Source organism: Tenrec ecaudatus, chromosome 9, assembly GCF_050624435.1.
Source record: "Tenrec ecaudatus isolate mTenEca1 chromosome 9, mTenEca1.hap1, whole genome shotgun sequence".
Classification (NCBI taxonomy): domain Eukaryota; kingdom Metazoa; phylum Chordata; class Mammalia; order Afrosoricida; family Tenrecidae; genus Tenrec; species Tenrec ecaudatus.
Window position 1 is genome coordinate 149,096,831 of NC_134538.1, and position 26,914 is coordinate 149,123,744.

At 48.6% G+C, this 26,914-nt stretch overlaps 1 protein-coding gene across 2 annotated transcripts in view; it reads right to left on the reverse strand.

Annotated features, from left to right (window-relative positions):
* Positions 1–26,914, reverse strand: part of UBE2H (ubiquitin conjugating enzyme E2 H) — a 93,699-nt gene that overhangs the window by 38,160 nt on the left and 28,625 nt on the right. The window lies entirely within an intron of this gene.

The window sequence follows — 26,914 nt, forward strand, 5'->3', positions numbered from 1 at the left end:
GACAGTGTTTAACATGGGCTTCCACAAGAACCAACACATTTGTCTTGGAAGAAGTAAAACCAAAGCGAGGGTGGGGGCCTTCATCTTACACGACTTGGACGTGTTAGCAGGAGAGACCAGGCCCCAGAGAAGAGTATTATGTGTGGTCAAGTTGAGGGGCAGTGAAGAAAAGGAGGGACAGAAAGCCTGACTCTCGATGATGTGGATCGGCACAGCACGACCATGCCTCAGATAGCAGGGCACTGAGAACAAGCATGGAATCCATTCACAGTCGGAGACGGGGCTGCAGGCCTAATATCGGTGGCCAAGCCCAGCAATGCGTCTCCTGAAAGGCAGTTTAAGAGGGGTGTCCTTTGAGGAGCGCTCAAACCCCACTGTACCATTAAGCAAACGAACCCCGACAGGACCGCTCTCTCAATCAGCTGGTGCCAAGCACATCTGAGTGACACTGCTACACAAAATGCAAGACGGCAAAGGACAAGGTTACGGATCTCTCAAAGAGAAAAGGAAAGTCATCTTTGAAAGCTCGAGGCTCCACCCTCTGCCTTGGCGGCCACGGGACTACAAGGGGCCAGGTGCATGTTTGGCATAGTCTGTGATTCCCGAGCCTCGAATAGCATCTACATGAGATTATGTCAGTCAGGTCATTTAGTCTAGGATAACTCAGCTTCATGCTTTTCTAAGTGAAAACGCTTTTTAAGACCTAGCCCTTGAAAAGGACCCAAACTGTTTCCAAAGGGGCTCTCAGGGAACACAGGCAGCACTCGCTGGTTCGTGCCAACAACCTGGTCCCTGCAAACCCTCCCAAAGTGTGGGAAGCCGCAGCTCTCGCGAGATGTGGAAAGTCGCAGCTCTCGCGATGTGGGAAACCGCAGCTCTCGCCGCCATTACAAGATGGCGCCGGGCAGTCAGGGCGGTGGCCCAGTTAAGTGGTAAACAACCACTTGGCGCATGCACGCTGCTGAGATGACGTACTCATAACTCCACCTTGGAGTATGCAAAATAAGGTTCTGGCAAACGCACCAATCAATGCATGGGGTTCTGGCAAACGCACCAATCAATGCACAGCACGTCCCCATAAAGCGCATATAAGCAGCAGCAGTTTGGGGTTTCGTGGTCTTTTTCCGCATTTGCAAATCGAACCCACATTAAACGCCTGTGGAAGAATCCTGTTGTGGCTCATCATTTCTTGCTGGCGAGACTTGGTGGGCGACACCAAAGGTCCTGCTCCTGCAGTGGACAGTATTGCACATTTCAGTGGCTCTCTAAAATCTACAGGGAAGCAGCCTTTATTTCAGTGAGAGAAACAGGTCAAATCCAGTAAAACAAAGCAAAACAAATACAAATAAGCCAGTCTCATAGAAAATAAGACTTTAAAAATAAAAGAGCCCTAGTGGACATAAAAAGGCTTTCCCAGGCCAAGTTGGAAGGCATAAAAGAAATGACTTGAGCCCTCACACTCGGGCACACTCACACCCTACATGTGTACCTCCCCACGATCTTCAATTCTGACTCACAGGGACTCTAGAGGCTTCCAAGGCTTTGTACATTACAGGACGGAATCCCCCTCTTGCACACACACATATGTAAAAGACAAAGAGAAAGGCAGAACAACACTTCAGTATGACGAAAGTGTAGATCTTTCTGTAAGGAATTATTATAAAGCAGTAACAGAAAAATAGACACCGAAGGCCAACTGTAGAAAACAAAGCTACAATGAGCAAAATTTCATCTTAAAGGCATTCAAAATAAACCGAAAGGCTACATTTTCCACTTTAGGTTGAGAAGGGGGTGGTAGGTGTAGATGTGTTCATCTAGCAGAAGTCCCAAAGCACCGTGCGGTCCCGAGTCAGTGTCGGGGTTCACTGTCAAAGAGGGTACTGTGTGATCTGGACACTGTGCGAACACCATGTCCTAGTCTGGTGCTGCTTGTCTTTAGATTCTTCGAAGAGCTTCATGACTCATCAGTGACTGTAGGTGTGCTGAGAGCTTGCTTTTGCGTCCAGTCCTCAAGCCACATCCTTACCCACTTCTCCATCTCGGACATGAACTTCCTCTGCACTTCTGCCTGGCAGCTTTCAGTGGACAGCCACCAGGCTGCCTGCCTGCCAGGAGGGGAAAAGGGATACAGTCTCAGGAGCCCTGGGGAGCAGTCGTCCTGTCCCCTCAAGGTTGCTATGCCTCGATGGCGGTGGGCATCGGGACAGGAACCCTGGTGGTGCATTGGGTGACACACTGAAAGAGCTGCGGTTCAAAACCACCAGCTACTCCACGGGTTATACCCACATGCACATATCCAGTCACCTAGCCAGCTCTCTGTTAACAGGTATTTGTACTAGCTACCATTTTTTCATGTTTGTTTTTTTTTAGCAAACTTTTGAAGAATAATAGTACACAAAAGTACATAAATCACATTAACGGCACTATGACAAAGGGAATATATGTAATTTCCACTACTCACAGCCATCGAGTCGATTCTGACTTAGGGTGGGCAACCTTACAGGACAGAGGACTGCCTGTGGGGCTCCCAAGGCTGCAATCTTTCCAGGAACCGACTGCCCTGCCCCTTTCTTCTTGGAGCAGTGGTGGGCTCAAACTCCGCCCCTCTGGGTGAGCAGGGAAGTGCTTTTACCCCTGTTCTACCATGGTTCCTTGGCAGTGACTCGTAAATCTTCTCACCTACTTTGGACATGTAATCGAGAGACCAGTCCCTGCAGAAGGACATCATGCCTGGTCACACAGTTCCGTGAGAAAGAGGCAGCCCCTCCACATGATGGACGGATAACCCTGGAGAACCACTGTGAGGAGGGGGCAGGACCAGGCAGGTTTTCCTTCTACTGAATGTAGAGTCACTCTGAGTCACATGTTGTTTCTGGAGAGACAGAGGGCTGTTGCTGGTCCCCCATCCTTCACACAAGGATGTAATAAATAAACGTGGGCTTCTTCTGGCTGTGACTTCACCCAGGGCTGCATTCCCCTTTCCGAGATGAGTCTCTTCCACATTAAAATGAGATTAGAAATCAACGTTCTACAACACCTCTGTCCCTCGTCTTTGAGTACAACTCCTAGCAGAGACTAGCGAGTGCACACTGACCACTTCTTAGAAAACACTAAATAGCACACTGAACAAGTCCTACCGGGAAAAGCAAATGAGACACTAAACCCGGCTGCCTTGGAATGGCACAGACACAAAATCAGATGGGGATGTAATTCAGGTTTAGTCAAGAGTAAGACACTGCATTGAAAACAAGCTATTCCATTACCACCACCATCACTGAATAAAGGACTTGCCTCAAAAATACAAAATAACATGGCCTTATGGGCGAGGCCACAAGTCTCTCGCTCCTCTTGGTTTCAAAGTCAACGACAAGGAAGGCAATGAGAAGGCGTGGGGAAAATGACAGAAATCATGACCTGACTGAGGTTGCTACTCAGACCACGAGGCTAGCAGTGCTGCAGTGCGCTACAGGAGTCTTTCACTGCTTGTGTGTTTCAGAGCTCGACAACAGACAACATCCTTCAGACACTGCTCGAAGTCACACGCACAACACTGCCTTCTGACCTCCTCCGACTCTCACTCTGAGGCACAGCGGCTGCACTTTCCCAGGAACCCAAGCCCCAGCCGCCCACCCCCTATTTCAAGAGATGTGTCCATCAGGATTGTGTATGTGAATTTTAAATTGCGCTGGAATTGTCCATAAAACAAACTGCTGTCGGAGTTAATTCTGACCCACAGGCATGGTGTAGGGCAGGCAGAGCTGTTCCCACAGGGCCTCGAAGAAACTCCAGTCTTGAGGGGAGCAGACTGCCACATCTTTTCTCCCACACAGTAGCTGGAGGGGTCTCAGCTCCCCGACCTTCAGGCTGGCAGCCAAGCACACACCCACTGCACCACTGGGCTCCCTTCACACAGAGAGGTGTCCTAATAAAGCTGAGGGCCAGGGGGTGGGGGTTGTTCCCATAGGCGGCTCAGGAGGCTCTGGTTGGCTGCTTGCTGAAAAGTCAGCAGTTCACCCACCACGCGCTCCCTGGGATTCCAAGAGAGAAAAGACCTAGTGATATGTTCCTGGTGATTTCCCTTTGAAACCCGACTGGGCAGTTCTTCTTTAGGGTCATCTGACACCACCTTTTACCTAGGTGGATGGACACAGTGGCTGCGGCAATGGGAACAGTGTTCTGTTCTGTAGTGCACTGGAAGGTTGTTGAGTCAGAATCCAATTGCATGGCGGCCAATGCCATTTCACCATGCAGTCCAGGTGCAGTCAATGGTTAAGCACTCAGTAGCTACTGGAAATGGTAGAGCCCACCAATAGCCCTGCGGTATAAAGGCCTGGCGACCAGCTCCTGTGAAGATTACAGAACCCTATGGGGCAGTATACACTGTGCTACAGGGTGGCCATGAATCAGAACTGATTAGACTGCAAACAGCAGCACACCTGGCCCACCATAGTCCAAACTGAGCCCCCGGGGCTATGGCTGTTTACCAAACGAGGGTGGCCTCCCTGAGCTGTGTCCAGGGAGACAACGGCTTCTGTGCAGAAACAACAGTAGAAGCCGCCAGCACACCCTTCTCGGTTCAGACCAGCCTGTCTCCCCATCTCCGTGATTACTCACATTGGGAGGGGCGAAGACACTCAGCAGCCCTCACTACTGTCTCCTCAGTAAAACAAATCAATGCAAATCAAAAAATATTACCCCCAAGTTACTACTGTACCAGCTATTAATGTCTTAGCTTACTAATGTAGAAACATAACTAAGAGCATTTTGGAGATAGTGTTTATAAAGAATCTTCTCCTCCAGAGAAAAATACTGGTTAAAACATAGGATTGTTTCAAGATCATCCAATTTGGGGTGGGGGGGAAGGAAGGAGTTTGAGAGGTATGAAAGAAACAGTATTGGCCCCACTTTTTTTTGAGTAATGGAATTTGAGTAATGGCTAACTCATGGGGATTTGTCCTATTATTCCCTCTACTTTTGTTTATATTTGAATGTATCCAATGATAATTGTTAAAAAACAAATTGATAACGCAGTCTCCACTGTAATCTTTATCTAACGAGCATATAGCCCCTTTTCATCATGGTTATGAAAAGAGCCAACATTTTCCTGCCAGAAATCCAAATTTAAGAAAACAAAGATTTTATACAGAGAACTTCCTTCCCAGACAGGTGACAGTGGTGGGCTCAAACTTTGGTGGCTCCATGAAGATATGGACCAGCCACAATGGAAGAAGAGCAGCACGACTTTGAAGCCATGACAAAGCCTCTAGAGTAGCGGTTCTCAACTTTCCTCATGCTGTGACCCTTTCACACAGCTCCTCAGGTTGTGGGGACCCCGACATTATGTTCGTTGATACTCCATCACTGTAATTTTGCTACTGTTATGAAATGTCATGTAAATATCTGAGATGCAGGATATATTTTCATTGTTACAAATGGAACATCATTAAGGCATAGTGCTTCATCACAAAAATAACATGCAATTATAGATCGTGAAATATTTCTAATTCCAAATAAATGAAAAGTTGTCTTGAAGCATGGTGCAGCATGGTTAACTGTCTTCATGCCAGGTACTCATAGGAGGGCGTATCTGCATGTGGGCAGACCCGCCTGGAGATGGATAGAGGAGCAGTGTGTTTTCCGATGGTCTTCGGTGACCCGTGAAAGGGTCGTTTGACCTCCAAAGGGGTCACCACTAAAGCTGCCCTTTTGCCTAATCTTTAAGGAAAAACGCCTGTGGTCCAACGCCCCAGGCTTCTGGATGAGATTCCTAGTATTAGTGGGGTTAAATCAGTAGAAGACCGTATTCTCCAGGGGCTTTTATTCTAAAGAAAAATTATTGAGAAAGTAAGCATAGAGGAAGGGCTGCAAGACAGGAAGATTTCATGTCCTACCGGTGATGAAATTCACACATACTTTAATGGAAGGTTTAGGGCATGTTTCTCTTCACTCATCTTCACCTGAGAGGCAATGACACACTAAAAAGAGCAAGCGCCACAATAGGGCCATCATCTATATTTCTTTCAGTTTCTGAAGTTAAGCAGCTTTGTCCTCTCCAGCTTCACACACATTGTTTAGCTTTTGATATTTACAGAGAATACAGCATCTAGTAGACCCACAGTCAGCATTTCGACTTTACTAAGTATACCACATACTATAAGGCAAATAAAAACAACTTCAAATCCGAGGAGGCTTTAAATACTTCGTGGAAAAACTGGATGAAAAGATACTGGGATTTTCTCCATGAACCATTTGAAGCTTCCTTATATAATATACAAGTCCTGTCCTACCCCCAAGAAAACGTTTTACAAAATAGACTGACGAGGGGGAGTCAAAAAAAAACAACAATCCTACCCGGGTTTGGGCTCACACATGCATGGCTACATTCCAAGCAAAATGTGTTTCAACTGTGAACGGTGGATGGCCGCAGACAAGTCCTCTCAGTCACAGCCATGCTGGTCTTGTTAAGGGGCTTACAAAAAAGAAAAGGGTAAGTTTTGTTCCACGGGAGAAAGGGCGGAGGGAGCAAAATAATTGTGAGGTGAGGGCCAGTATCAACTTTATAACAAAACTCAGTGAACACCGTCGAAAATCACGAAAGTTTGCAGCCAGATCAGAGAAATGCTGCCCCACATAAGTTGTGTAGCCCGCTCAAGCAAGGCCTCAAAGGTGAGCCGAGAGGGGACAGACTGCCGACCTTTACCCACACACACTGTGGCCGACGTCCAGACACTGGCAGATGATGACTGTGCAATTACCCTGGACGCCACAGCAACTTGAGTTGGGATCTTAAACGGTTTGATATTTTCGATTTTAAGTGACATCTTGGCTCCAGCAAGCTCTCAGCTCGATGGGTGGCAAAAGTATTGGGGGAAGATCAGTTAGTTCAGAGCGCTGGCCTTTCCGGCAATCTCTTACGTGAGATGGAAGCTCTGAAGACAATTTTATGGAAGGAATTGTAACCGGGGTTTATTAATACGATTCAAACAGTGGCGCCCGAGGGCATCTGCAGGGTCAGTTAAACTCAAGGCAGAGAATGCCACTCAGAAGGTAAATGGAATGTATGTTCTACTTACGGAAAAAACGCTCAAGTGTCTTAGAGGGATTTGCCCAAAAATCTTTTAGCGAAAACTAGATGAGTGAGAAAATACTGGTGATAGCTTTTCATAACACTCATCTTTAGTTTTGTGTTTGAGACTATTTATTATAATAACCATTGAATTTTATTTCTATGCGTGCCTCCGCCTTTTTGAAAAGCAGAGTACAGTAGCTACAGTGATTACACACCAGTACTCTGGGAACAATGCTCTAGTGGACTGTCAAAGAATCGCCAACTGGTGAAGCATCCAGTTTAAAATCTGCACACCTGGAACACAACTTTGAATTTTTATAAAAGGAACACCTACAACATTGTAAAGGCACTCTGTGCAGACAGATCAACAAAAATAGTCCACACAATGAAAGTCCAAATCAATGACCTGGGAAAATGTTTTCAAAGTGTGGCACACTTTTAAGGTCACGTCTTAAAAGATGCCTGGTGTTCACTGAAAAGCTACCTACTCCTCTCAGGAGTTGCCCAAGTGATTTCCCTTTGCCTCTGAAGGGAGATGTGTCCCCAGAACAGAGCATCGACTCCCGTGCCCCCTTATGTTCCTAAGGCAGATACCAAACTTAATCAAGTAGGCTGGTTAAGAAAGAATAGAAGAAAATCAGAAGAATCACAACCTTCAGGATGATAATAGCATCCAATCTTGAAAACTTCCAAGTCTCAGGCAACATGTAATTTCTCCCAAAATAATGCCGAAACATGCAAATAGGTGGGTGGCTCCCTGCCACCAAATCCTAATGGAAACATCTATTCCAAAGTCAGTTGACCTTCCCTCTGAGACTGCACACTTCCTTGCTGAGCCACCCCAGCGCCCGCTACAAAGCTCGCCCAAGTGAGGTGCTCAGTAAAGAATGAGTCGCTAGTCCGGTGTTTTACAAAATACCTGTGCGGTGTCCCTCATCCTCATGTTTTCAGGCTTATTCTCCTCTGGAAATCTTTGAGGTTATTAAAAAAACAAACCAAACCAAGCTCAATGTCACTGAGTTTATTTCTGTCCTGGTAGTAGTTTCAAACTACTGACATTGTGGTCGTCAGTCCGAACTGCGCCACCAGACTTCCTCTTTGGATTCAAAATGAAGCAGGTGGTTTTCCCTCCACCCTTGGCCACAAAGACAGCAATGCTATTCACTGAAGATAGAATGAAGCCAAGTACATGTTTAATAACCCGCAGACCTCATTCAGACACACGTGAGTCTGTCACAGTGCTGGAGAACCCTGCCAGGGAACCACTGCCACCGCCAGTCTTGGAGTCCATATACAAATGCCGGAGCCCCAGAGGGAAGGAGAGAAGACACCACACAGACCCACACACAGAGAGGCGAGAAGTCACACTCACACTGGCCACTACGCCGCTGCACTCAGGCTCTCGTCCAGACGTGACTGACTGACCTGTTTCCGGGACAACTTCACACTCATTAGCCCAATGGGTTATTAAATATTAAATGGTATGATTAACAACACAACCTGAGTACATAAAAATTAAGTGCAGGAGAGAAATCAATATAGACCTCAACCTTGTTCAAGCAATACCCCAGCAAAGAAGTAACAGGTTGAGATCTGCTCCTGCGAGGGAATAACAAGCGAAGGCGGCTCACCGACGAAAGCCAGGCTTACAGAGCAGACAGTGGGCAGAAAGCAGGAGCGTAGGCCACCTCGTGGGGAAGGAACTCCAGGTCCCATAATCAGTGGCTCTGCCTGGACTCCACCGAGCCTGGTTTCTGACCCATCTGGGAGACGTGTGAAAGGCAGGCGCAATGAATCATCTGTCAGATGGTCAATGAAACCTGGGCCGGCCACAGGTAAGAGAGGGAGGGAGAGATGAAAGTCACTCATCTGAAGCGATAAGGAAAAACGGAAGTCTATGTCTTGGTCGAAACTCCCCTTCAAGGCTATTTTAACAGAGGGGAGGAGGGCAGCTAACAAGGCAAGTAGCCTATTGAATACCACATTCAAGTAGCTATTATTTATTCTCTTGGTGACTAATGAGAATCAAAGCCCTGGGATGAAAACTTCCAACAGAAACGGGAAATCAGCTTCTTGGCTACAGTGACAGCATTTTTATCATCAGGAGGACAAGGCTTGAGTTTAAAAAAATACCCTTCCCCCAAAACCATCTCACACATCGAAAACCCTGCAAAGTACCTCAAGGCCAAGAAGCTGGCAGGCGACCGAGTGATCCGGGAGCAAGTTTGAGCAGCGCTATTTTCAGCCTCCTACAAGTAAACAGGTGACAGGCCTGGGGGGGACACAGTTTCCTGCTGGGTGACAGGGCTGCTGGCTCAGGACCCCTGGGGTGATCCCCACACAGCAGCAACGGTGGTCAGTGGAATGAAGACAGTGAGATGGATGTTAGCCTAGCGGTTTAAAGGGGCTCAAGGTCCAAGACTTATATAGGCATAAACAAATAAAGAAGGCTCTATTGTTATGAAATATGGGAAGAATATTGAAAAAAGTTTTTCTCAGGGAGTACTTCCTGAATCATTAAACAATGTGGTAGTGGTTGGGGCCAAGGGAATAAAATCAAAGTTCTTCAGCAAAATAAGAGAAACTAAACCCAGACCCACCAGCCACCAGTGTCCATAGGAGTACAGTAAGAGTGTGGCAACCTAACGACTGGGGTTTCCTCTCTCTTTGCACCAAAAGGCACGCAGACTGCTGGACGCAGGTGTCACTCGGTGAGATGCAACCAAGGCACCTTCCAGGCCAGCTAAGTCACCCACCAGATAGATAAGCTGAAGTGGTGAGTTAGCCCTGTTTTTCCTGCCTGAAGCAGCTTTGCACCCTGCCAACCCTGCACAGAAACGCTTACGTGCACATACTCACAGCCAGGCAGATGACTCTCGAAGCACCTGTCTCGAGTTCTGTCAGTCCCCCCTCCACCACGTGCAGTGCAGCTTTCTCACATGTCTAGATCTAAGCTTGCCCTTGGTTAACTAGACTGGCACAAGCTGGAGGCGCATCATCCACTAGTGAGCAGGGAGGGTGCCATTCACTGCTCCCAAGACACCGCGTCAATGCCCCAGGACAGGCCTTCAGGTGCTCTCTCCCCCAGGTGCCGTGCTGCTGTGCCCATTCAATTGGTTCCCTCCTGTCGACCCCAAGGGTGTGAGTGGAGCTGCTCCCCAGGCCGTGAGCACCCCGAGACAGCCTTCTTGGGAGTCTCTTTGGGGTTCTACCGCCAATCTTTTGCAACCAGCTAAGCGCTTCACTGTGTGTGTCCCCAGGAACTCTTTCAAGTGTCTGTCTGTAGCGTCTCCCTAATTTTGATGTACAGTATCGTCGACAAGCCTTCAAAACCATTGTTTTGGGTGACATCTACTTGTGGACTGGCTTTCCTTAAAGTTTCACCAATTCCGGTTATTAATTGTTCAGTGTGAAACAAAGTTCATCTTTAAACCCTTTCCACCTGTCATCAGGACCAAGACTATCTCCTGATGCTCAGTAGATCTAACTTTAGCTGGGCCACTCAGCTTCCTCCTTACTACTCTTACTCTGTTCTGCACATGCCCTTAAAGGTAGCCCCCAAGGGTTCATGAGCAAAAACACCCCAAACTCTCTTTGCCAATCAAGCCTCAGTAACACCTGGAGCAATCCGCTCCAGAACCTGAGCATAACAGGTGGAATTGGAAGCAGGAATTGGGGATGAGTACACCTATGTTCACGATATCACTGCCCCAGATCCAAGCAGCAGAAAGAACCCCAGCATCCGCCCACCCAAAGCCAAGAGGCAAACGATTCCCAGCGTGAAATACTGCCCACATTTCAAGCACGTGTTGGTACACACTACAATGCGTACTGCGATGGCCCATGATTGGGAAACATGCCAAGTGAAATAAGGCCTTCACAGAAACAGTGATCTCACTCCCACAGGAGATGATCCACGAGAGGAGAGGTAAGCTCAGAGGCGGACAGCAGGTCAGGAGCTGGACCAGGCACTGCAGGTGGGGGAAAAAAGAGCGGGGGAGCCATGGCTACCTGAGGACAGGGCTTCTGCTCAGAGTGGTGAGGGCACTTTAGAAGCAGAGTGGCAAAATTAAAAAAATAAACAAATAGAAGCAGAGAGTGGCAAAATTGCACGGTGGCATGAATATAGTGAAAGCCGGTCACATGTACACTTACACTCCTCAGATGGCAAATTGATAGGCGAGGTCCAGCAGTACAATTAAAAAACCAGCACTCTCTAGACCACAGCTGCTTAAACTGTGGGTGTGGTCCCGAGGGGCCTTGCAATTGAATGTGGGGGTCGTGAAATAATGAGCAACAATAAGAGGTTCCTGATCGGACAACAATCAGAAATTAATTCAAATACTACAGCTTGCCTGTGTTGCAAATTTCTCAAGCAAAAACTTTGTCGTAAGTGTACAAAGTTTAAGCAGCCATGGAGCTAGGTGGGAAAATCCCAAATGGAAGTCACATGCTGGAGACAGAGCAGTGGTTCTCAACCTGTGGGTCAAACGACCCTTTCACAGGGGTTGCCCGATTCATAACAGTAGTAAAATGACAGCGAATAAATAACAACGAAAATAATTTTATGGTTGGAGGGGGGTCACCACCACATGAGGAACTGTATTACGGGTCACGGCACTAGGAAGGTTGAGAACCACTGCTGACGGAGTATAAGGAACTCATCGTCCCCCAAAACCTCTCAGCCACACACATCACAAAATTGCCCAGTCTCAGAACTCCCCGTCCCTCAGAGCAGAGTGAGCTATTAGTAGAGAGGGGCGCAGGGCATCTCGGTGTGACCCTTAGCTTGCCATGGGTTTAGACAGGTCATGCAGCCTCTTTGGGTCTTGGGTTTCCTCGTTGTAACAAAAGAATAATAGTAACTCACAACACAGGATAAGGGAGGGCTGAGTATCTGCTAGGATTTCCACTCCCAAAACCATGTCCTCAGAACCAAAAGGTCCATCAGTCTAACCCACCTACTCTCTAGCAAGGTGGTTCGGAGGTAGATTCTCACTTTCATGCAAGAGACCCAGCTCACATACAGACAGCAGAGGCTTGCCTGTTTAGCATTTGCTGAACAGACGTTAGAGGAGCTTCTAGACGCAGGCGGACTGGGACAGAAGAAAATCAGTGAATGAAGACCCTGTGGATCAAAATCACTCCCCGAGCAGCATCTCATCCCACTGCACAAGAGGTCACTGTGAGTCAGGCAGCAGATGACATTCACCCACCACTTTAGCTTCTGACCTTCCAGGCTGAAATTACAACTCGCTCCTGAGATGAGCCAAGTACACACGAAGTCCTTGTTAGAGTCATGACAGCATATGCTGAGGATTATGAACCTATAAAGGGTCCCGAAGGTGGTATGCTGAGCCCTGTCCCAAGTAAAAACATTCAAACAAAAGCATTACTTCTTTTTCTGCACAAATATCAACAATAGCTCATCCTGACCAAGCAGGACAATGAGCTGAGAGAGCTTGCTAAGCCTCAACAGGTGCAGACTCAGTGCCCTCACAGGCAGCCAGGAAGAATGACGACAGGACCACAGTCAAGTGCACTGCCAAGGCAGGATTTGGATCCAGGTAGTCTGAAGTCTGGGCTCGGAGAGCCCTTTGTGGGGTATGGGTGGAGGAGTACACTCAGAGCATTGGTTTTAAGGAGGTGACCTCCAAAGACCACAAGTCTACACTGCCTGGAGCTGGCAGGCCAGTCAGCTGGCCAGTCATTAGGCTGGTGCTCAGCCCAGGTTAAGGACTGCTGGGCGGCAGAGGGGCTGAGGAGGAGGCTGGACTGTTTGTATGGCCAGAGGAGAGCAGGCTGAGGGAGGGGGAGGAGTTTAGAGTATTATAGGGCATATTGTATTCAAGGAGATCACACACCAACCACATGATTGCCCAGCAGTGCACACATGGCAATGCTCACCCTTTAAAGGGGAGTCCCTGGGTGGCGCAGTCAAGTGCTCGACCACCAGCAGAGCCTGAAGGACCGGCTGGGGACCGGCTCCTGAAAGGTCATGGTCACAGAAAACTCTACAGCGCAGTTCCTCCCTGGAACACGTGGGCCACCGGGAGGCATCCCGGACTTGACAGCAATGGACATCATCTCCTTTTAAATTATCATTTTGTTAAAGATCATTTTATTGGGGCCTCTTACAGCTTTTCTAACCATCCATACATCAATTGTATCAAGCATATTTGTATATATGTTGCCATCATCATTTTCTAAACATTTACTTTCTATTTGAGCCTTTCGTATCAACTCTTCCCTTTAAAATTATTCTGTAGGTGATGGACACACAGGATTCTGAGGACAATGCTGAACAAATGACAACTCCAGATTCTCACGTGCTAATAAATTCCTGGATAGCTAAATTACAATACAACCTCGGTCCACTGGTCCTGGCTACCAAGACTCATGGGCATCAGGCTGGTGCTCACTCACAGAGAGCCTCCAGGGCAGGGTAGAACTGCCCCTGTGGGTTTCCGAGACTAACTCTGCGGAGTAGAAAAGTCATCTGTCTTGCACGGATGTGTGGCTCATTTCAAACTACTGGCCATGCAGTTGGCAGCCCTCACCCAAGCTTGACCTGCAACTCCAATGCTCTTTTCTTTTTTATTAAAGGCCTAAACCACTTCAATTTCCAGGGGGGGTGGGGGGGTGGAGGGTTAGTGGCAGAATTCTCACTTCCAGGCTGTAGGGACTCACTACTCACACAGGAGGCTGAGCAATGCACAAACGGGCCGCCTTTCATACTAATGGCATCAGAAGCACGTTCCAACATGCTGCCTTGCTGAGCACCAGGCCAGACAAAGTGAACTCTTCTCCCAAGCCTTGCTTCTACATGTCCTCCTTTATAAAAGTGGGACCGAGGACCAAGACACCAGTATTTATCAAGCTCTTACAGAGGCCAGAGCCTTCTGCTAGTGTTGTTCCACTGAATTGTCTCTCGGTGTGCCTTCTGTGCAGGCAGCTCTCCCACGACACAGACGGTGAAACTGCCTCTCTCTCCAAAGTGAGCGGGAGAGCAACTACTCATTGTCTCTACGCCCAACTCTGTTTCCAACTCACTCGGTGACGCGCTGGCACACACCAAGGGAGGAATCCTTGTCCTTACAAGGACATCTGAACACCAGCACTTAGAAAGCTGTACTCCTGAGAGTTTAAATGTCCTGGTGGTGCTTGACCAGAGCTGGGCTTCAGATGCAACTGTGGCCTTCAACTAGTGGGAGCCTATTGCCACGGTTGTCCTAAAACAGTTGGCTGGCCCACCGGCAGAAAATAACGGGGCTCAGCGAGACAGATGGAAATTCTTAATGCACCATGGGACAGGTCAGGAAAGGAACCCCGAGAATTGCAGAATGTGTTTACGTCAGACTGAACCCCCAGGTTTCCTTTCAGTTGGTATTTGTGATTATCACTATTCAGGAAAAGAACATGCAAAAGGAACATTTACAACATTAGTTCTAGCATATAACCAAGTACTGGTTCCAAACACATCACAACCTATGCAAATTGCTGTACCAGCAGCTAGCAAACTACTCCTCCACACCCACCATCCGATGGCCCAGTCTCCATTCTGACCATATCTCTCTCCACTGGTCTCGACCACGTTTCCTAAAGCACAGCACACTGCTCCCACCCCTCCCACGCCACCCCCAGAGTCTGTGCAATTGACTTCCTGGTTTCTACAGTGAGCTTGCTGTTGATGCTCTTTCTCAGTGTGTCTTAAATGTCACTCACTTCCTCAGTTCCCTGGAGGGGGCTGCAGAAGATGCCCCCACCTTGGAAGGTGGGGCGAGGAATGGCTGCATTCCAGAGGTGGCGACACCAACTGAGCCTGAGGATTGTTCGTTCTGTGGCACTTGCAAACGCAGGGACTCCCAACCACAGAAAAGACGACAGCCCTGGGGCTCAGCTCAGTGCTGGGGAAAGAAGTGTCCACTGCCTGAACAAGAACTCGTACTCTCCAGAGCCGCAAAATCCAAGTGTCCCTGGACGGAATGGTTCATAAGGGAAAGGGACCAACTGGTCTCCTACAAACCAAGGAATGGCATCAGCAAGAATGAGCCGGCACTGTAAGCACCTTACAGAGAAACGAGGATGGTGGGCGGGGGCATTTCAAACTACAGGGAAGGGGAGAGGCCATCTTTGCCTAGAGTTTTCTGATCACTACAAACTTTTGTTACAAGATGGGGACTTGGGCCATTACCCACTCCATTGTTCTGTTTCCCTCTCTAGTAACCTTCCAGCTGCCACCGCCTGTGGTGAGAGACCATACCACACACACCGCGTTCCAATGGGACCCCTCTAACTTGGCAAGAGCTTGGTTAATCTGAAGCCAAGGAAGTCAACCTGCTTTCAATTCATGATCTAAAATACGTGGAGGAAGGAACGATACGCCCCCCCCTCACATAAAAGATACCACAAACGTAGCCCCCACAAAAAGCAAACACAAGAAAAAAGATTAAGAGAAACGTCTGAAGTGACCTGACCAAGTCAAGGAGGATTCCCAGGTTTGGGCTTGAGTGACTTGGGTTCAGACTGAATGGACACTCTCCATTTAGGCCAAGCTGAGGTCTCTGTCGGGCAGTTAAGTTGCGAGCAGAGCATTTGGTCGTCCAGGGCGGGCGATTTAAAATTTGGAGACACCGTGCTGGGTGGGAATAGAGTTGCCGTCACTGAAGGAAGAAAGGTGTCTCAGTACACAGATGAGGAAGACAACTATGACATTCAAGGACTACAGTATTGAATGGCTGTACAGGGAGGCATGTGAAAGGCAGGCTGAGGAGAGAGAGACAAGCATGGAAATTGTTCTCAAGTACTTGTTAGGTTTTCTCCTTCAATATGAGCTTTCCACAAGTTAACCTACACTTCTGTTTTTTAAACAAGGAAAATGAAAACAAAATTTTTAATGAATGAAAAGGAAAACCATTTGCTTGTGGTGCAGTTACTCAAAAAGGAAGACATAAAAGTTCTTTCAGTGCCACCATGTGGCTTCCGGAGACCGGAAGGAAATCAATGATACACCCTGCTAACTTCTTAACAGTTCTTAAAAAAAAAAAAAAGTGAAATAAGTCTGATTGAAGGGAACAAAGGATTTTCTTTTGGGACCTAGTTTAAATGTCTAATCTCGGCCATAGGTCAAAGTCCAAGAGGCTAACCACCTTTAGATGAGTCATCAAAGCAGCAATAAAAGCTCCAACATGCGTTTTAATGACTCAACTCCAGCTGGTTCAGAGGGACACTGGTGCACACTTGTGACGAGCCAGAACTGCAGGCTCTGGGCAGTCAGTGAGGCAGCACACCATGCTCTCCCCAAGTCAAGCAAACCCAAACTCAATGAGTCCACTCCCTACAGGGATGGGTCTACAGGGATGGGTAAACTGTCCCTGTGGGTTTCCCAGACAAACTCTTTATGGGTTGACAAAGTCCCAGCTTTCTCCCTTAGAGGAGCCGGTGGGTTCAAACTGCTCTGACCTCACAGTTAGCAGTCTAGTGTGTAATTCACTACCAGGGGGCCTGACTTTCTCCACCAGTGTCACGGAAAAGCTATTGTCACCAAGAACCATTTACTAGAGAGGCAGTCCAAGACAGGGGCTTAGTCAAATGCTCATAATGTCCCATTTCACTGATAACCCCAGAATGCAGGTGAGTTGGGAACAGGCTGGAAAAATCAGTGTCATGTGGAAGGAGAGCGTATACCAAAACAGCAGCCATGAAGAATTAGGCCTGCCTGTTGACCTGCCAGCCGAACCTGCCCAGTGCAGCCATGAGGAGTTAGGGCTATCAGAGTCCCCGTGGAAGCCCGCCACATCGTGTCACTCAGGAGTGACAGCCCACTCACCACAGCCAGAGCCAGGCAGCAGGGTTCCTCTCCTGGGAAAGGAGAGCCTTACCCACCAGGCCCCAAGGGCCCAGAGGCCCTCCCACCTTCGAGACATCTCTCCCACTCCACACCCCTGCACATGATCATGGTGTACTAGGTTCCCACGACTGCTCCAGCCCTGAGCTAGGGTATCAGAGTGGTTGGCACCCACTGTTCTGCCCAGCCACCCTTATCAGGAGCTGGCAGACCAGCAGTGCCTCCTCCTCTGTTCTAGCCAGCCGTGCCAGGGGACCAGCAGCCCAGCGCAACACCTTCCCTGGGCTATACTCTAGTAGACACAGAGACATACTTCTTCCTAACAGGTAGCCAGGTTGTACCATGTCCCCTGCCTCATCCCTGGCAACCAGAGAAAATTACTAACTAGAAAGAAGACGAATTGTTAATGATAATGACAGGAAAAACAACTTTCACTCACCCACGGGGAAGTCAGCACAACATGACCAAAGCAAAGAGAGGTCCTGAGAAGAAGAGCAACCAGTGGCATAGTCAGTTAGCCATCAGGCTGCTAGCCAGAAGATCAGCAGTTCAAAGCCACCAGCTGCTCCAAGAGAGAAAGAAGAGGGTTTCCAATCCCATGGAGAGTCACAATCTCAGGAAACCCAAAGGGGCAAGTTCTACCCTGTCCTATAGTCACCGAGTCAGCACTGATTTGATGGCAGTGAGTGAGATTGGAATTATGAATGTAGCACTTTATAAACAAACCCCACATCCTTACAACTGAACCAATAAAACTGTATCGTGATAAGTGAGGAAAAGACTGAAGCTGTCAAAGATTTTATTTTGTTTAGATCCACAGTCACCGCTCATGAAAACAGTAAAAACATCAAACAACGCAGTGAGTGCAACGGGCAAATCTGCTACGCACGACCTCTTTGAAGTCGAAGAGCAAGGATGACATTTTGAGAACCAAAACATGCCTGACCCACAGCCAAGCTGCTCACCGCCACCTCGGATGCATGCGCAAGCTGGAAAATGAATAAGGAAGTCTGCAGAAGAACTATGTGCCGGCGCAAAAGATTCAAAGTGCCGTGATCTGCCAAAACAACAAGTAAACTTGCCCTGGAAGTATAGCCAGAATGTTCCTTGGAAGTGAGGATGGGGAGGCTTTGACACATGTGCTTTGGACGTGATCAGAAGACACCAGTGCCTAGGAAAGGACATCATGTGTGGTCAGGAGGAGGGTCTTTGAAAAAGAGGACCCCTCTGACCTAGTAATTCCATGCAACACTTTACCCTGCTCATGACAGCACTCATGACAAGAAAGATACACAAAGGGATGCAGACACCCTTCAGAAATCATTGTCTAAGTGCACTGCAGTATATCCAAACAATGGGATGTTACACCAACATTAAAATGCAGTCATTTGTGTGCAATAATATTGAACACTCTCCAATATGTTGGGTGAAACAAAATCAAGTTCTCAGTAGGTTATGAACCTATTTTTGTATATGACAATGACACAGACATACGAAGGGGCACGTGCATGCATGTGTCAGAGAGAAAGAAATAGAAACTTTTGAAGGTTACCTTTGGAAACAGATGCAAGGACGGGCAGCTTTTTGTATGTCTCCTGTTTCTAGTTTTCTACATTTGTTTCATTTTCTAAATATCATCTATTTGACTTAATCTTATTAAAATAGATTTTTAAAAGTTTTTAAATGTTTAAAAAAAAGAGGAAAACCCGCAGTCAGGTCGAGTGACACAAGGACTCCAACAACGGCTTCCAACAACATCACAATCGTGAGGACGATGCACCACTTGGCAACAACAATGCTAATTACAGTAATTGCTATACACAGACAACTGCAACAACAGTACTGACACACGATAATTTACAAAAGGACACATAGGTGGGTAGATATAATAAAGATATGACGTGTGAGGGTGGAAGGGAGCACACCCACCTACAGATACAGGTTTGGTTGTGGGTATGTCTACATGCCTAATTGCAGGTTCTGCATGTATATTAACGAAGGCAGTAGAGTAGGGCAAAGGTGTGGGGGATATGGATGTCAAGTGGCACAACCTAAGCTTATACAGACAGTGCTCTGCATCCTACACTCTGGGTCTTAAAAGCTTTTGAGCAGTCATATAAGATACATGTATTGTTCTCTGGGGCACAGAAGAGTAAAGGAAATGTAAGATTCAAGGAAGCAGTCAGTCTTAAAGACCATATGAACGACAGCATACATGACCTAAGACCAAGAGAATGACCCGAATATCAGCAGAGACACCTAATTTTACCACAAAAACTGCATTAAAAATGTGCTGAAAAAACTCAGTGTATACTCCAGCATATACAGTAGATGGTACCCAGTGACCACAACCACCCACTCTGGGATCAGAACAAGGCTTCCAGTCAGAGTGGGAGGAAAACACAGACCAACAAATCAAATTCACAGTGAAAACTAGACTGACTAGCCTGACAGAGACTGGAGAAGACCCCTGAGCCTGAGGACCTACAGCACCGGCCTGACATGGAGAGCATCTTGAAGCCAAACCACAGACAGGCTGGTAGAGTACAAATTAATGCCCAAGATGAATGTGTTCCTTTGAGCCATCGATTATACACGACATCTACCTCAAAGCAGATGGGTTTTAAGGGTCAGAAGAGGAAACCAAGAGTACACTGGAAAATGTAGCCGAGGTCGTGGAACCCTCCGGGGAGAAGTAAGCAAATGGGAAGCTAATTTGCTCTGTATTGTCACCTAAAGCACCTATTGCAAAGGATTATCATTTTATATACTCTATATATACACACCACCTTGGGATTTCAGTACACATTGCAAAGGCTAAGTGCCCAGCAAGTGTTCTCATTGCTGACTAGATTATATAACAAGTAAGGCCTGAGCCAACTTTACAGGACAGGCAAGCCAGTCCCGGCAGGAAGGAATGCCAGGTAAAGGGCAGACTGCAGGCAGGGCGCATGCAGGCCCGAAGGACGTGTGGGGCAGGGCTGGAGTACTAGTTTCCAGTAGCCAGGTAGTGGTAACCGGCCAGGGAAACACAGGAGAGGCAAGGTGCAGCACAGGGCCAGGCCAGAGTTTGATGTTTCTACACAAAGCAAGGTTTTGTAAACGAATCTGACAACTCCAGGCCAACTGTTCAGCATCCTGACTTCTGGGCTATCCATTTATCAAAGCGTGCCACATTTTGTGCTTAACAACCTCAGTCTCATTGTGTAGAAATTAGGCCTCGGGAAGGTCAACGAGGTAAAGAAATTAATGGGCTAGCCCTTGCTGAGCTGAGGTTCATTCAGGGATGCCTGTGCTACACCAGTCACTCCTGGGCATCGGGGTGTCCCCTCCTCCTATGAACTCTCGGCCAAAGTGGGAGCGTTCACACCTTGGCACACACATTTCTTCACAGGGTCGAGGAAGATAGGGGGCACTGAAGGTGGAGTCCATGAGCACTTGCCAAATTGAGTTCTGAAGCTCTGCTTCTTCAATCTTCCCAGCAGTGGGGGGGCTACTGGCGGACAGGAGTCTGACATTTTATTAGTTTTAAGAACTAAAGTGTGCCCACGAATAATAAGGTTAAAAACAAAATGAAACAATAAAACCTTGGCTTCCATCTCTCCATCAAGGTCTTCAAGCTATTGTGTGGGCTGCCTGCAACCTACACCAACCGATGATGAAAACCCACAAAAAATCCCAGCATCCACACCGTCATAGTACAGTACAGGCTAATTACACGGGCCTACTATTGGAATATGCTTTCTGAGATCAAACTAGCTGTATTTCTAAAGAGTAAAGAAAGAGGGCTTGCCTCTTGGAGAAGCCCTGCAGTGAGAAGAGAAACTTTGTCTTAACAGCCTTACTCTCAGGAAGAAAACAAAAAGATTCATTTAGATTGCCATTTCACACCTCTGAGGCACAGTGGCGTGTTTGTTATACAGATTATGCAGATTACTAAGCAGTCACAAGAGAATAAAGAGGTCCCTTTTTTTTCCAGGTTCAAGCACACGATTTGTATAGGCTCTCCCTCAAACCCAGCCTCGTGTTACTTCTAAGGATGCAGCAAGTAATGATGGGGACCCTTCTAATTGGGCAGCGGGGAAAATGAAAATCGGCACCTCCATGCCACCATCTGACCTCAGTTTCAGGGATTAAACTAAGCTTCCTCTCCCAAAACAAGCCTGTTTCGGTCTCTATTTGCAAAGAGCAGAAATGAGGTGCTAGGAGGATGTATGGCCTGTGGTGTCTGGGCTCTTAATGGCAAGTCTGAATCCCTCAGACCTTAAGCAACACAGCTTCCAAAGTCAAGTCAGAAGGTCGCTTCTCAGGGCTAAGAGCCAAGGAACTTCTTAGTAGCTGCCTGCCATCCACTGTCTAACTTAACAACGTTCACCTGAGTCCACAGCACTCTTCCCACGAGAAAAAGCAAAGGCTCTAACCAACGCTCCTTTCATTACTTGAACCGCAGTGCACCTGGAGCTTCTCTCGCTCAGGGAGAGATGTGGGACAAACAGCCACGGAGAACAAAGTACAGTGAGGAACAAGGAAAAGACGCAGGATGAAAAACGGACTGGAAGCAACAGAAATCTAGGTCGCAGCAGCATCAGGGTGTTGATGCCCCACTGCTCTGCTAGTAACTGGGGGGAGGGTCTCCAGTGTACTGTGATGAAGCACCTGAGTTTCAGATTACACCCCACATTAAGCAGCACTGTCCGGGGAGCGAGCTGTCAGGCTGCGAAGGGCACACAAGGGGCTGCTCTAGGGGCATAGACCCTGGAACCAGGGCAGCTTTCTTCTGTGACAACCGGAGGCCTCTTAGTCCCCTGGGAGAGTAGAAATCACCTCCCTCAAAATCAGAAAGCAAAGCATGCAGCTGGGCCTGGCCTCCCTCTGGGCTCTCCCCTCCCTCTTCAAAATGCTACAGGTGTGGAGCTGGGGACAAAGGGACAATGGGCAGAGAGCAGGGGCCACCAGAAACAGCCGACTGACTATGACGCTCGCAGAGGGCAACAAAGCAACACGCCAAGTACGGAGAGTGGGAGTCAAGGAGGGCTTTGAGGAAACAGTGAAGCTCGAGACAGGGAGCCAGAAAACAGATGCCAGCCAGGAGAGAACGAACTTGGCAGAGGCTGGGGGTTGGGCTTTAGGCAGGCCAGCGTGCCGTGGCCAGGGTGGACACAGTGTGACATCGAGAATGTAGGGCAGGGAGGGCAGCTTCAGGGAGTGTGTCACCCAGCCAGTCTCTACACCACATGAAGCTACACTTACGCCACAGGCACCAGAGAGCAGCAGGGGGGCCCTGAGCAGGAAATGGCATGCTCAGATGTACAAACAGGCTCATGCTGGCAGAACCAAACGAAGGGCAGAGAGGCTAGAAGCTGCCAACAGTCCAGAGTCTGAGGACAGCAGCGGTGGCAGGAGGGCAGGCACAAATAAGGGAGGTGACAGAACACATCGGCTTCTCGCTTGGGCAATGGATGAGGGGACCAAAAGCAGAGACCACAGCCCAAGCTCAGGGATGGAGCCCTGACCGGCACTGGCCTTGTTTGAAGGGCCTGACAGGCGCCTCCTGAGATGTTTGGAGAGCAGCCACTATTGTCACGTGCAGCTTGGAAACCACTCCACAGCTCAAGAAGCAGGCAGCAGGATCTGCTGACAAGGACAAGCTTGCCCAGGAACTGAGCAGGGCGCCCGTGGGAGACCCTAGGCTGAGGGAGGCTTTCGGAGGCGCAAACCTGAGTGTTCCTCTGGTCGGGGAGCCCACAAGCTGCGGCCTGATTCCCTTTTGTAGTTTTCGTGGAACATGCCTTGTCCAGCCAAGCATGTCCGGTCGATGGCTGCTTGCTTCTGTGCCACATCAGCAGAGAAGGCAAAGGCGACCGCCCACATGAAGCCTGCCCCCCCCTCAACAGGCCTTAGGCAAAGCCCGCCCCTACTTTTAACCTCAGTTTTTCCACTTGAGAAGTCAGACGTACAAACTGGTTTTAGATACAGCAAAAACATAAAAGGCTCGGCAAAGTGGTCAGTTTAACTTCAGAGACATTCTTCCTAATTTATACTCAATTCCCTAATTAAGTCTGCTCAACACAAACTAAGTTTCTACGACAACCAAGGGTGGAACGTTTATTGAGACTTACAATGTGTAATTTGATGAGACAGTCTTTAAACCCCGAGCCAATTATCAGTTTGCTTGTGAATCCAAAATCAATCTATCTTCTCTGGTGCAGCTGGTAGGTTTGAAGCTCTTGACCTCATGGTTAATAGCTAAGCACTCTAACCACGGCATCGCCAGGGCTCCAAACTTTACCTTCGATACGTCCCAGTTCAGAATGCCGCACCTACGGTCTTCAGAAAGCTGTGGTGATACAGAAGTGATGGGTCACCGCCATCTGTCTCCAATGTCACCGCCATCCTTGCTTGAGCACCAGCCACGTCCAAATGCCACTCACAACACCTGTTCACCTGAGGCCCACAATTGCCCAGGGGGAAGCCAACCTTCTCCAGTTCAGACAAGGACACAGCCTTGGAGGCAGTGGGAGGCAAACATAAGACCCGGGGCCAAGCTCAGAGCCGTCGGGCCCAACCACGATCCTATGCTGCAGTTTGTGACCCACACCAAGCCAGACGCCATCTGTCAGGGGCCAAGTGGACTCTACTTCTCTCCTCCTTGAACTCTGTGCCGGTCTCAGGTCACAGGCTGGTGCCACCAGACCCAAGGCTGGCTTACACCGGGCTTTAAACCACCCCCTCAGCTCCCGACAGATGTAGAAGAGATCTGTGTTCAGCAGAGATGAGAGAAATCGACCCTATGAGTGACTATGATCTGCTCCATGGAGAGAACTCAGGCTTTCTCTTCAAACTGACCCAAGCTTGAACTGTTTCCACTCTGGCCCAAAGGCAGGATGAGGGGCTCAACATGTTGGCGGGAACATACAACTACAGAGAAAGCCATTTCCCCCCTTCATTTTGTCCGGTTGAGGTCAGCCTCTCCTTGCCTGATCCGCGCCGTTCTGGGGATGAGCAACCCTGCGCTTCTCTAAGGAAGCCCAGGCTTGTGTGGTGGGCCGCGTGGCTACAGGCCAGTAACCATGGAGTCCGCAGTTCAGCGGCTGCTCCAAGGGAGCAAGAGGAGGTCTTACATTTTGAAGGATTATAGGCTCAGAAACCCCAAGGAGCAGGGACTGGGTCCAAAGCTTCAGGTTTCTACCTATAAGGAAAGGAAAACTAGATTCTACCCTCCAAGTAGCGCCAAGGAACAATGAGATGGGCAGGGCTAAGGCCCGGTGGCTGGCAAGGCCACACACTCAGATGTCAGCAGTCTCTGCTTCCAACCAAACCTGATTCATCACCTCAAACTTCAACCCCAGGGACAGCCCCAACTTTCCGGAGGCTTAGAGACCAGCTCGCACAACTTTAGAAGAGGGACGGGGGAGGGACTTCCAGCTCCTAGAAACACATTCCCTTTACAGAGAGAAACTCGTGGCGCTCACTCCATTTTGCTCCAAGAGGAGGGAACGTTTCCTTCAGCTGCCACCTGGCACTTTCAAGAGTACAAGAGTGAATGCTCGTGGAGCTCCCAGGTGGGCAAACCCGCTGAACCTCTGCACAGAGCGGGGGCTGGTCCCCCACATCTGTTTTCAGAGTACAGGGAAGAAACGCTGACCAAGAGAGGCAGCTGTTGGGAAGCAGAACTTAAAGCTCTCTGCGAAACCACCTGCTGCTCCCCCCTCTCCACCCAGCCCTTCCAGCTAGCTGCCTGGCTGACCCATGAGCACCGCCCCTCACTCAACAGTCGGGGAAAGAAATGTCATTAGGAGACTTGGATTTTGCTCCCATGTTTGGAGTTCAGGATTCTAGATATAAACCAAACGCAGGGCAGAAACCCTGAAGGAAAAGAAACCCTCTTGCCCTTCATCAGCCGCTAATATGCGATTTCATCCCAAGTGGAGTCCGTGATCTTCCCTGCCAGGCCAGCCCCCACTCCCACAGATTTGCACAGACATAGTTTCAATGGCTCATGTTCCTGCACCTGTTGATTCTGCTCCAAGTAACTTTTTTCCCCTAAAACAGGCGCATAACTACTTTCTCCCAGGACTCTAAGATCCTAACCACAGTTTTAATGGGCAAAAGGGTAACAGAAGACGTCTGTCATGGCGCACAGCCACTCCAAGGGGCTCCTGGGATAAAAACGGAGTATCGACTTCTGATGGGAAGAGTTCACTTCACCCGCCACGGGATCCCACCCGTTCAGCATGTCCCGGCCTCCAGAATCCCTTCCCATTTCCTGGCCATTTGCTACACAACGTGCATGCCGAGTGTTTGGCCAGCATCCCTCGGGCTTGCTGCCCCGGTTGTTTGTTTAAAACTAGGACCAGAGCCATCGCCCTCCCCAGCACCGTGCGCACAAGACCAACTCGGGTTCTGCAGCTAACCCAGGCCCTTCCTGTTGGTGGCCACAGTGGGGAGGGCCGCTTCAGGCTTTGCTGTTTCAGACTTCACTCCCGGCAGCTGGCGACGGTGGCAGGCCTTGGGGCTGCACAGCACACAGAGAACATCCTGTCCACCAGCCCAAACAATCCTCGCATGCGCGCCCCACTAATGGCCAAACCACCTGCGAGAGCCCCATTTGCTTCATTGCACTGGCTGCCCCAATTCAAGATAACGCTGTTTCATTGTGTTTATTTTACAACAGTCACCTGTGTCCCGTGGAACTTCAGCGGCCAAGGTATCAACGGGCACTGCATTAGCAGAAGGCAGCAAGTAAATAAGAGCCTTCCCAGCCCCTTCAAAGAGCAGGGAGGACAAACAGGGAGGGGGGGTACCTGGAGGGGGGAGGGGACAATCTGGCAGATGCCGTAAGCATACAATTCTGCCCCAACAGGAAGCACCAGCAAAAACCCTGTGTGTGGTTTCTAAGGTAGATAGGGTTGCATGTCTGCACCGAAAAGCCTGTGAGCACAAATGCGTGTGCATGCATAGGTATGTCCATGTGCTCGCACTGACGTGCGTGCTACCTACACCAGGTAACAAAAACTCATGGTAAAACCCCAGTATCGTTTCGATTCCATGTTCCCCAACGTGTTTTTTAAGCCCCTTCATATTTAAGAACCACATGGGGTCACAGTTAGGGGGCTTCCTAGACATACCCAAACCTCCACGGGATTGGTTTGCTAGGCTAAAAGGCTTAAGGCCATCGCCTTGGGGACAGCTTGCTCAAATGGCTTAACCCAGTCCACAAAGATGATGTGCTACAGCAGCGGTTCTCAACCTGGGGGTCGAATGGTCCTTTCACAAGGGTCGCCTAAGACCACTGGGAAACAAATATTTCACAATATATAATTACATATTGTTTTGTGACTCATCACTATGCTTTAATTAAGTTTAATTATTCAATTTGTAAAAATGAAAATGTATCCTACATGAGATATTTACATGGCAATTTTTTTTTCATGGCGATTCTTAACAGTAGCAAATTACAGTTATTAAGTAGCAACAAAAATAATTTCATGGTTGGGGGTCACCACAAGATGAAGAACTGTGTGAAAGGGTCGCAGCACTAGGAAGGTTGAGAACCACTGCTCTACAGAGTAGAATCTCCACCCTAGCTTGGTGAGTAGCATCTGGGGTCTTCCGCGTTGGGGAGTGGTCTCTACTTGCATGGCAAAAACAAGAATGAAGGCAAGCTAACAACTAGTGAAGGACCAGGGCCATCTACGGCGAGATGAAACGAAGAACTGCATGGTGCCCACCCACCCCTACTGCCCTCGCCTACCACCAACTGACAGAAGGCCTGGCCAGGCTGGGAGGAAAACGGGGAACAAAATTCCAGTTCCTAAAACAGGCCAGACCTACTGAAGTGAATTGATAAGAGACTCGAGGAACCACAAGACAACTGCCCTAAAATATCTTTTGAACTTGGAACTGCAGCTATTTCTGCAGGTGGCCCCTTCAGTCACGTAATAAACAGGCTTATAAAGTAAACAATATACCACCCACCCCACATAACACATACACTC